Source organism: Bombus affinis, chromosome 4 (genome assembly GCF_024516045.1).
Source record: "Bombus affinis isolate iyBomAffi1 chromosome 4, iyBomAffi1.2, whole genome shotgun sequence".
NCBI classification, from domain to species: Eukaryota; Metazoa; Arthropoda; class Insecta; order Hymenoptera; family Apidae; genus Bombus; species Bombus affinis.
In genome coordinates this window covers 1,095,638-1,105,202 of record NC_066347.1, presented here as the reverse complement: position 1 = coordinate 1,105,202, position 9,565 = coordinate 1,095,638, and the positions used below count along the sequence as shown (strand labels likewise).

General features: G+C 37.3%; 1 protein-coding gene across 4 annotated transcripts in view; it reads left to right on the top strand.

Moving 5' to 3' along the window:
* Window positions 1-9,565, top strand: part of LOC126915448 (uncharacterized) — a 160,044-nt gene that overhangs the window by 134,337 nt on the left and 16,142 nt on the right. Inside the window, exon 4 of one of the 4 annotated variants that reach the window (XR_007710198.1) lies at window positions 8,302-8,884. The exons of the other annotated variants lie outside the window; for them this stretch is intronic. The gene's annotated coding sequence lies outside the window, so the exon portion shown is untranslated. The remainder of the gene's footprint in view (window positions 1-8,301; window positions 8,885-9,565) is intronic. 4 annotated transcript variants of the gene reach the window in all.

Here is a 9,565-nt window from a genome sequence, read left to right as displayed (position 1 = left end):
TTTTACCTCATTAGAGGTATGTCGTGTTTTAAGAAATGATTGGACAATTTCGATTACTGACTTACTTGCTTTTATTGCAATTTTGTATGCTCGGGGAGCATGTGAAACAAAATCACTAAAAGCTTGTTATTTATGGTCCAAGAAATTTGGACCTGCTTTCTTCTCGATCACAATGCTTAAAGATCAATTTATGCAAATTCTTCGATTCATACGACTCAATAATAGAACAGAAGGATCCGAACGTTTACGTACAGACAAAATTGACTATACGATCCGCGGAATAAATGTAACGTTATACAATGCTGAATATTATAAATTTTATATAAATATACACCTCGTAATCTCATTCATAAGTTTTATTTATGTTGTTTTTAAGTCCTCTTACTTTGAATATCTTACATTTATTTATCACAAATGCATAATCCTCAGTCACATTATAGTCAATGATATCTCCTCGTAACACCATGTACGACTATTTTCTAAAACTATGAATGGTTATCATTACGAAATCATTATAACAGATGGTTTAAAACTTTTACATAGTACGTAGTACATATTGATCCCGAATCAACCAAACTTCTATTCCATTAGTATGACTGGACTAGGTATATTGATACAAATCCGCATTTCTCTGAATATAATTAAAAATATGGAACTCTCACTCTGGACGCTTTTGCACCCGCGACTGCCGCATCAAAAAAAAGCTCGCAGTGCCAAATCTAGCCAAATCGATGACAAATAGGCTTTGCAAGAACATAGACTTTGAAATGGAAAGTGACTTTACCTGATCGTAAAACAATAATTTCCAAAACGCAAGACCAGTTACCCTTCGACATTTACAAACACAATGCTCAAAATCTATGAAATAAACGCGAAATGGCTAAAAATCGGTCCGATATTCCTGTAGTCGGTAAATCTGAATCTCATTGAACGATCGTTACTGAACGATCGCGCGGGACGGAGAGGGATAATTATGGAAGCATGAATATTTATGGAAACTCGTGCACCGTGTAATCTTTATGAGACACAACGGCCGCAGGACGTCGTCGGTGATGGCTCGGCACGGTTTACTTTGTCGGCATGCACTCGCCGAACTCAATTACCCGGGCTTGAAGGGATAGGAACGTAGGAGGCGAGGCATGGGGGGCGGGGGTAAGGAGGAGGAGAGATGTCCAGGTGAAACTACGCGGTCGAAGAAGCGATCGATCGTACGGTTAAGTGGCTACCACGGGGCCCTGCGTTATCTACCCGCTGACAAAAGGACGCGCGATCTACACACAGTTGGGGAAATACGATCTACCTGCTGGTTGAACGGAGGCGCGTGGCTTTTTACGATAATTAACGTGAACCGAGGTTGCCAAGGATCGCGCACGAGATGCCGCCGTTCGTACTGCTGGAACGTGGCTGTTGAATGAAAATTGAGATATCAGTGTGCACCAGTGTTAATGTGCACGTGGCTTTTTCTTTCGTCAAAGTGAAGTGGAATGCGGATTTTTTTTTCTTTTTTTTTTTAGGCAGATAAATGGGTATTTGTGATCGGATTACTAGGATTGGTGGTACGAAGGTGAATAAGAGGTTGAATATGCATGAGATTAATCGGTTGTACATTGTACGTTTTGATTTGCTATTGACGATTTTTTGTGTATCGAATAAATTTTGAGACGTGCCATCGAAATTTAGGTATATGTAAAGGAGGGATAAAATGAAAAAAATATAATTTTGCTATACTATGTTTTCTTTTCTATTTCATACATTTGTCATTTGCACGGAATAAATGTGACTTTCTGAACAATAACTTTCAAATTTGCAAAATGTATAGTTTAGCCACAGAATTATCGAGATCAATTCCAATATTTGTCTACTACAAAGATATACTCGATGAATCAACCGAAAGAAGAACAAAAAGGAAAGTATACACTCTGTCTGAGTGGAGCTTCGTCGGCTGACGAAGCTTTTAAGATAAAACAACACGCGACAGAAAGCAAATATTTATTCTATAGTCTTTAACCCGCGTTTCCAAATATTTTTGAGGGTCGCAAACATTAATACATTTGCTTCTTCCTAAACATACAAAGTCAAAACTTTACGATATTTTATCTTCTTTAACCTGTTGACTGAGTTATCCTTTAATGTTTCGTCCATAAAAGCTTCGATAATTATAAAATTAGAAATTAATAACAAAGACCAATCAATTTCGATTAAATCAACTTTAGATTTCCCAAATAAATATATGTCGGGTTTTCGTTAGAAATTTTGGGCGCGTAATAATTAATAAGTTTAACGAAAGCTACTGACTATGTTTTTGGGTTCAATAACGAATCCACGGTCAACGGGAAAACTCTTTGTACAATAGAATATATTTTGTAGCACGCAGACACGTTTACTCAGACGCTGGGTTACTTTCAGACTGACTGCCTAGACGATATCAGTAAACTCTCCAAGGTGATTGGAAAAATAAAAGACAGGTACGGTCACATTTGTCAATTACATATTGATCGGGAATATCAACAAAATTCCAAGCGCCGTTACTAGACAGTCCCGCGTAAAACCAACATTGCTCCTGACCGGGGCTTGGTTGTTAATACAGCGTGTCCCTCAACATCGGTACTTCCTCTGTTAGACATATCGTTCATCCCGTGACCGTGGCTACGTTCGGCGACCAGTTATGTCACCTCGAGCCCAAGTATTGCGGATCTTCCCAAAGAAAGGCCCGATGTCCCTACATCTCCGACATATAAATGTAATCTAATAAGGATTTACTATCTATACGTAACAAAAACAGGAGATCTCTAAATAAAAGAATTATATATTATTTGAATGACGAATTATATCCCCGGTCAATAGATTAAGAGGAGAAAATTACGGGTAATAAAAACAGTGAAGCTAATGATCATTGGAATGGCGTTCTATGCGAATAAAAAAATAGAATATCGGAAGCCAATGACCGTGTAGTTTTCTCGCTATTTTAAGTGGATAAGGTAACGTAATATCACTTTTCCTTGGAAATAAAGCGTTACAGGTTATTGTAAACTGTAACGTAACCAAGCATGCCTCTCGATTACTTTGCTAGCCACGATTGCGATACTATTGTTACGCTTGCCTATGCGCTAATTGGCACAAACGTTACGCGATTCGTTTTACTAATTAGCGGCCCGCTTGGAATGCCGATCGTCTACTCGCCATCTCATTCGGTTTACGTCATTCAAGCCTATATGAATATCACATTCCGATAGGAAGTATGAAAATTGATTTTAAATATAGTAACATCGTCGTTAATTTCACTCGTACGTTGAAATATATGAAAATATCTATAGCCTCAATATGTGTCATATCTAATCCTATCAATCATATGTTATTCGAAATTGCTAAATCTCTAAAAACTGATCCAACTAGATTCTCGAACATGATGAATATATTTATTATGGTTCGGTCATTGAATTTTAAATGTTCATTCCCATTAAATATCCATGAAATCTTTAATATGATATTTCATTCATCGAATATCATATTTCCCATTTCTACTAAATTTCCATAAAATTTAAGGTGTCCATTTTCACTATGTTTTCAATATATGTAATAGTTATATGTCTAACCTATAATAATCTGAACCATCTGTGAAATCGTTGAACTCGGATATGATCATTTCCATTAGATTTGTACTTTCATAAAATTTTATCAGTTTCTAATCAAAATCACTAGCTTCACGCTCGACTATCGTAAAAGTCACTAAATCCCTGTCTCCACTAAATTGTCGCTCCGTATAAAATCACTAAATCTCAGCAGCTGATCGTATCAAGTACATTCCAAATTGTAAAAAATGTACTCGTCTCTTGCGTCGGCCGGCATAGCAATTACATGGCTCTTGTACGAGGCACACGTTGTCTCTGCGCGAGCATCTGATATAATTTTTCAAAGGTACCCAGCTCTTCATAAATAGGCGATACCGAAGCGTTTCCTGGAAATCTTCATACGACACTCCGAAGCAAAGTGTTCGTCTTTAATACGCGTATCATATACGTGAATGCTCCTCCTCGTAAAATAAACTAGGACAACAACTTACCTGCGGTTACTGCGTGCACGTGTTTGCTGGATGCTAAAGACGTATGAAAGGTATTATTGCGAACGCACGTCCCGCCATCGTCGACTCCGTACATCGTTCTTTCTCATTTTCTCGCTCCAAGAACAGATTTACATCGAGCTCCGGAGATTAACTATCGGGAAGATTATATGAAATAAATAAACGTGGAAATGTTTCCACTGTTTCCAACGATCGACCTTCTTTCTTTACGTGTTTTATTCTTTATTATATTTTAACCCGCTAACTGGGTTATGCTTTAAACAAAAGTTTCTCTAATAACGGAATCACACATACATGCACTTTAAACCTAACAAATATAATTATAATTTATTTTTACGTTATTTTCAAGACTGAAAATCTAGATGCCGAGTTATTAATGTCTTTCTCCACTAAAAGGCATAACGCGTTTGAAGAATTGAGGATGACGTTGAATTAACATTCGCTGCTATCGAAATTTCACTATTCCCAAATTATTAGATTTATAAAATAATATCTAACGCTTACAGTAAGTCGTCTGAAATTTTATAACTATTAGGTCATCCCATAAGTTCGTGCCGACCTTTGTGTATACATCTCATATTTTAAAGAAAAACAAGAGAATTTTTATCGAGACGGAATAATGAAAAATGGGAAGAAGTTGTAGAACGAGAGGGGGATTACATTTCTTCATGAAACTGAAAGGTATGTAAACAATCTTAACGTATATAACCGCTCGAAAAACGGCACGAACTTATGGGATGACCTAATATATTGTATTCTATCAAAATCAAACAAGTCTCCATGTATTACGTACTTTAAAACGGTAATATACTTTTGCGTCCAACCTAAGCTCGATAATACGATACAGTGCAATGTCAATAAGAGCTTTTCAGCAAACAGGGACTATTATCGATTAAACGCGAATGATAATTCCCGATTATCTCCCTTTCGCTTGAGGAACGCGTACCTCGCACCTATCATCTTCATACTACGTCTTTTCTCCAACAAACGCTGTAAGTTGACGGTGCATTGTTCCCATGCCGATGCATCGTACGTTAGCCGAGTATCGATACGGGATATGCTTCGCAGCCAATTATTATTGCCATTTAGATAAGAAACGCAGTTAGTTAAGCCTGAAGATTCTCTAACGATCATCGTGCGGTGTTTGTATCTCTTTCGTAGAGTGCACCGATGCAAAGCCGGGTCCGATGATTTTTTACTCTTTTTGGGAACGTAGATGAACATACACGTGAGTTCGAGTGTTAATGTCAAACGTGAAGCGCAATGGGAAGAGTGAACGTGTCAAAATGCACGTTGAAGATTGTGAAAGATTTAGAAAGCATCGATTAAATGATATTTAGATGTTCTGTGAGATTGAAATATCAATAGATGTATAATTATGCTGGTAAGGTTTCAGTTTAAAAGACGATGTGTGTATTTATTCCATAAAATTCTTTTGCGTTAGAGTAGAAAGGGACACGTAAGAAGACACATCGATTATTCAATTAAATCAAATGGTTTAAACAAATTTAATGCTTTCAATATGTATAATAGATAAAATATTTTTTTAATGTGAACTTGGAATACAAATGGCAAACATTCTTTCGAACACTTCTCATTGCGAACTATAGTAGCTATCCTGATCTTCAATATCGATTCAATATCAATCATATCTAAAATATAGCATTGTACGTTATAATGTATTACGTAATATAAAATTACATTATTACATTGTAACATTGTATAAACTAAACATCTGATTGACTCGTTGTATTAACTCAACTTGCAACAAAGGATAATTCATTTAAAGAGACAGAATTGGACAAAATGTATATCCAAACGAACTTGTTAGACATCTCTGAAACCATGCTCATTGCAATACCTTTATGATATATTTATACGACAATTCGAAAGAAGCGTTTTAAAATTCGCAGAGAAATCTTCGTAAGTCATTTCAACGACATTGTAACTTACTATGACTTAGTGCAAGATATGTCATTATTCGCGAAAACGATACACCTTCTATTTGTCGCGTCACAGATCAACTGAAGACGAGCCAGTGTCGTAAAACTGAAACCAGGTTGATAGTAGCATAAGTAATAATTCCTCTTTCTGGCGCAAAACTGATGGAGTTGTAAATATACCGTTTTACATGATAAAAATAGGAACATACTGTAGACCTTTTATTCAATAAAAGCAAATTTGAAATATCTTGAGTTGTTCCACTATCAAAGCGAAGCAACGATTTATTCTTCTGAAAGGAGATAAAATATATAAGTTTCTTTACTCGTGGAATAGGAAAACTATTTTCCATAATATTCCATTCTCCGTTCTTCTCAATAAATCACTTGCAACCCAATAGGAAAAAGGTAATTCCATGATCAATGATTCCGCGTTTTCAATCGCCTCACGATGATCGAGCGCGCGAGTGCTGCCCTCTATCGCTTCTGTCCCTTTGTTTTCCTCGTCCTCGAAAACTGCGAGCTCTCCCCTTGGTGGCCACTGACCGTAGCGAGAGAGAAGAGATATCGTTGTGTGTATCGTTGGTGAAGATCTACGATGCAAATGGGCCTCGTGCGAGAGCGCGGCGAAGCCAGGAGTCACCGCTTTGAATCTTAATAAGACTTCACTTTCTGGTCTCGTTGATTACGGAATTAAACAAGAGTCCTGTTGGCCGGCAAGGAGGAAAGTTTAGCGGTTTCTCACAGTTACCGAGTGGAAACCGTGATCGAAAAGCGCACGAGGCAATTCAACCGCCGCAACCCAATTCAATCTAATCGCCGACACCTTGTGGCCGGTTGCGCCATCGGAAACGGCGCGTCGAATGATGAGTATTCGTCACCGGTGCACGGAGAGTATCTCTTGACGAATACGTGTAATAAGACGAGGAATTGTTACGCGATTTGCACGAAAGTTACGTAAGCCTTGAAATAAATACCATTTCTCGACCTGTGCGTCTCTTTAATGGTCCCAAACGCTTCTCAATCTTGTCAGGAGAGCCTGCTAGTCGAGAAATGGGGCAGCATAATGTCATCAACGTGTAACGATGTATGGTCGAAATGTCCCATTAGCTGGGAAAACGATTTGCCATGTTCTTCTGCTGCTGAATATGATTGCAGTAAAACTGAAACTTTACTATTTGCGCTATTTGGAATTTATTTTCTCAGTTGCACGATTCTGTTCTTCTCTCTGTATTTTTCGACTCGTAAGGAATGTTTGTTGAAGGAAAAACTGGAAGATATGGAGATAACTATGAAATTTTGGATCTATGTTTGAATAAGTACACGTATAAGAAAATGCAAGTTTGGGCTAAGCTTGCGTCGTTATATCAGATAAATTATAAGGTTCAGTCGAGCGATATATGCTTCTTCATAATTGATTCTCTAGTCGATAGGTATGTGAATTGCTGAAATTTCATGTAAGTCGGTACGCAATGCACGTGTTAATTTGTGATGTTAGTTGACTCAAAATCACATATTTTCTTTTACAAAAGAAATTTTATATTTTCTTCCATATCTCGCTTCTTCCATAGTTTGCAAAAACATGCGACTAGCATCTTTAATTTTTGTTCAATACACCAACTTTTTTTAACAAAATATTCATTATATTGTAATTACTGTAAGTATATTTGTAATTACATGTATCATAGAAGAACTGTATTTAATGAAATTATGAAGTTGGCAGATGGTAATGGAGGAATCTCGATAAAGGCTATTTCTGTAGAACTCGTTTAATATTCATTTAAAATAGTACGTTCATATATAAACGATTATCTATAATACCGAGTCCACTGTGCTGCGAGTCTCGTCTCTGACTAATAAAATGCATTATTATGTAGAATTCAATCTTAGAATTCGGCAAATGCCTCTTTTATTATGAGCTCCTCAGTTTTATGATTTACTTAGCCTATGATTTTACTTGTACAACCTACAGTATCCTAATATACATGACACTGGTTTAAATTAAAAATGGTAAAACAAATATACTAGATAGAATAATATATTCTCTGTTGCTCGTAAAATTACTAAATGGCAACAATTGATAATACTTATCAGAGTAACTTTATATTCACAACACTGAACACAAATCCTCCATCAAAAGGGATGATCAGAGGAATCGTTGCTGAGCGATGAACGACGATTCACCAGAATGAAAAATATCCCGATACAATCTCGTAGAACGACGAGCAGTGCAAGCTTAGAAAAATGTCGCATCCGTTTCATGGCACTTTTATCTTTTTCCAGTTGTCACGAGCACGTGACGCTATCTCGGATCGCGAAATGGCTGTGGGGACTATGATGTATCGGCAATTCGAGGAGAGCCAAATGAACATACTCGAACGACACTCCGAATCACCCAGGCAGCATGAATGAAGCTACGCCACGGAGATATCATCTTAACGATTCGTATCCATCAGAGCCGATGCCAATTCTAGAATCCTGCTACCATCGTTGATTTCGCGACGGTGTAAAAAAATCTGCCGTTTAAAATAAGCCAATACGAACGATCCCACTAGCTGTGCGTGTTCCAGTAACTATGACTGTGGCTATGACTATGGTGAAATCACTTTCTCGATCGAACGACAACTATAGAGAGAGCCAGCCCCTGTTCCAAGAGTCGCCTGGTGTGCTCTAAGTCAAGTGCTCGATTTGCTCGAGTTCAGCGGCCCGTAAGCATTTCAATCGACCGACAATATCTCATCCACGGAAGCTAGCCACGCATACGCGGAAAGTCAATTAGGGAAACATGCGTGAGGTTCAAAGAGGGAATGAAATGGAAGAGAGCCACCTCCTTCGAAGGAGATGCGTTTTTATAGTATAGAAGGACGTGAGTGTTTATAGTAGTGGTCAAAAGTTTGGAACTACTTGCATGGTTGTTACGATACCAAATGTGCTTTTCATTTTGCCAAGTGGGAATGAATGTCGTACTGAGTGTCACAAGTCATAAGTATTGAATCATTATCCCATAAGTAATGTTGTATTAACACACGTAACTCAAAAACATTAAAGATTCTTTAGTTCCGAATGAAACATCAATTTAATTTTTGTTTCTGATCTTATCTCGGGGAACCATACACAGTTGGTAAATATTGATGAAAACAACAGTTAATATTAATGCTTTTTATTGAACATTTAAAATATCAATGAAGACTTATTTCTGTTTACATGAATATATTTACTATCACTATGATATCTCCCTTTAATTTACATTGTTTAGATAAAAATGTGTTTAGTATGACATTAAAACACTTAAATTCTTAAACGCAAATTATGCACAGACTAAAATACATGTACAAACTACAAAACTTTTTCACAACGATATATTTAGATGTACCTTATACGTACCTTGACATGTAAATCCCACATAGACGATCACGAGGTGTACAGTGCACACAATGTAGCATCGCAAAGTCGCTGTCCCTTGCAAGCCAACTCGCGTGCACTGCTATCTCGATAATAGAATGATCTATCTGCAACGAGCGGCAACAATAAGCGAGCAAGATATTAT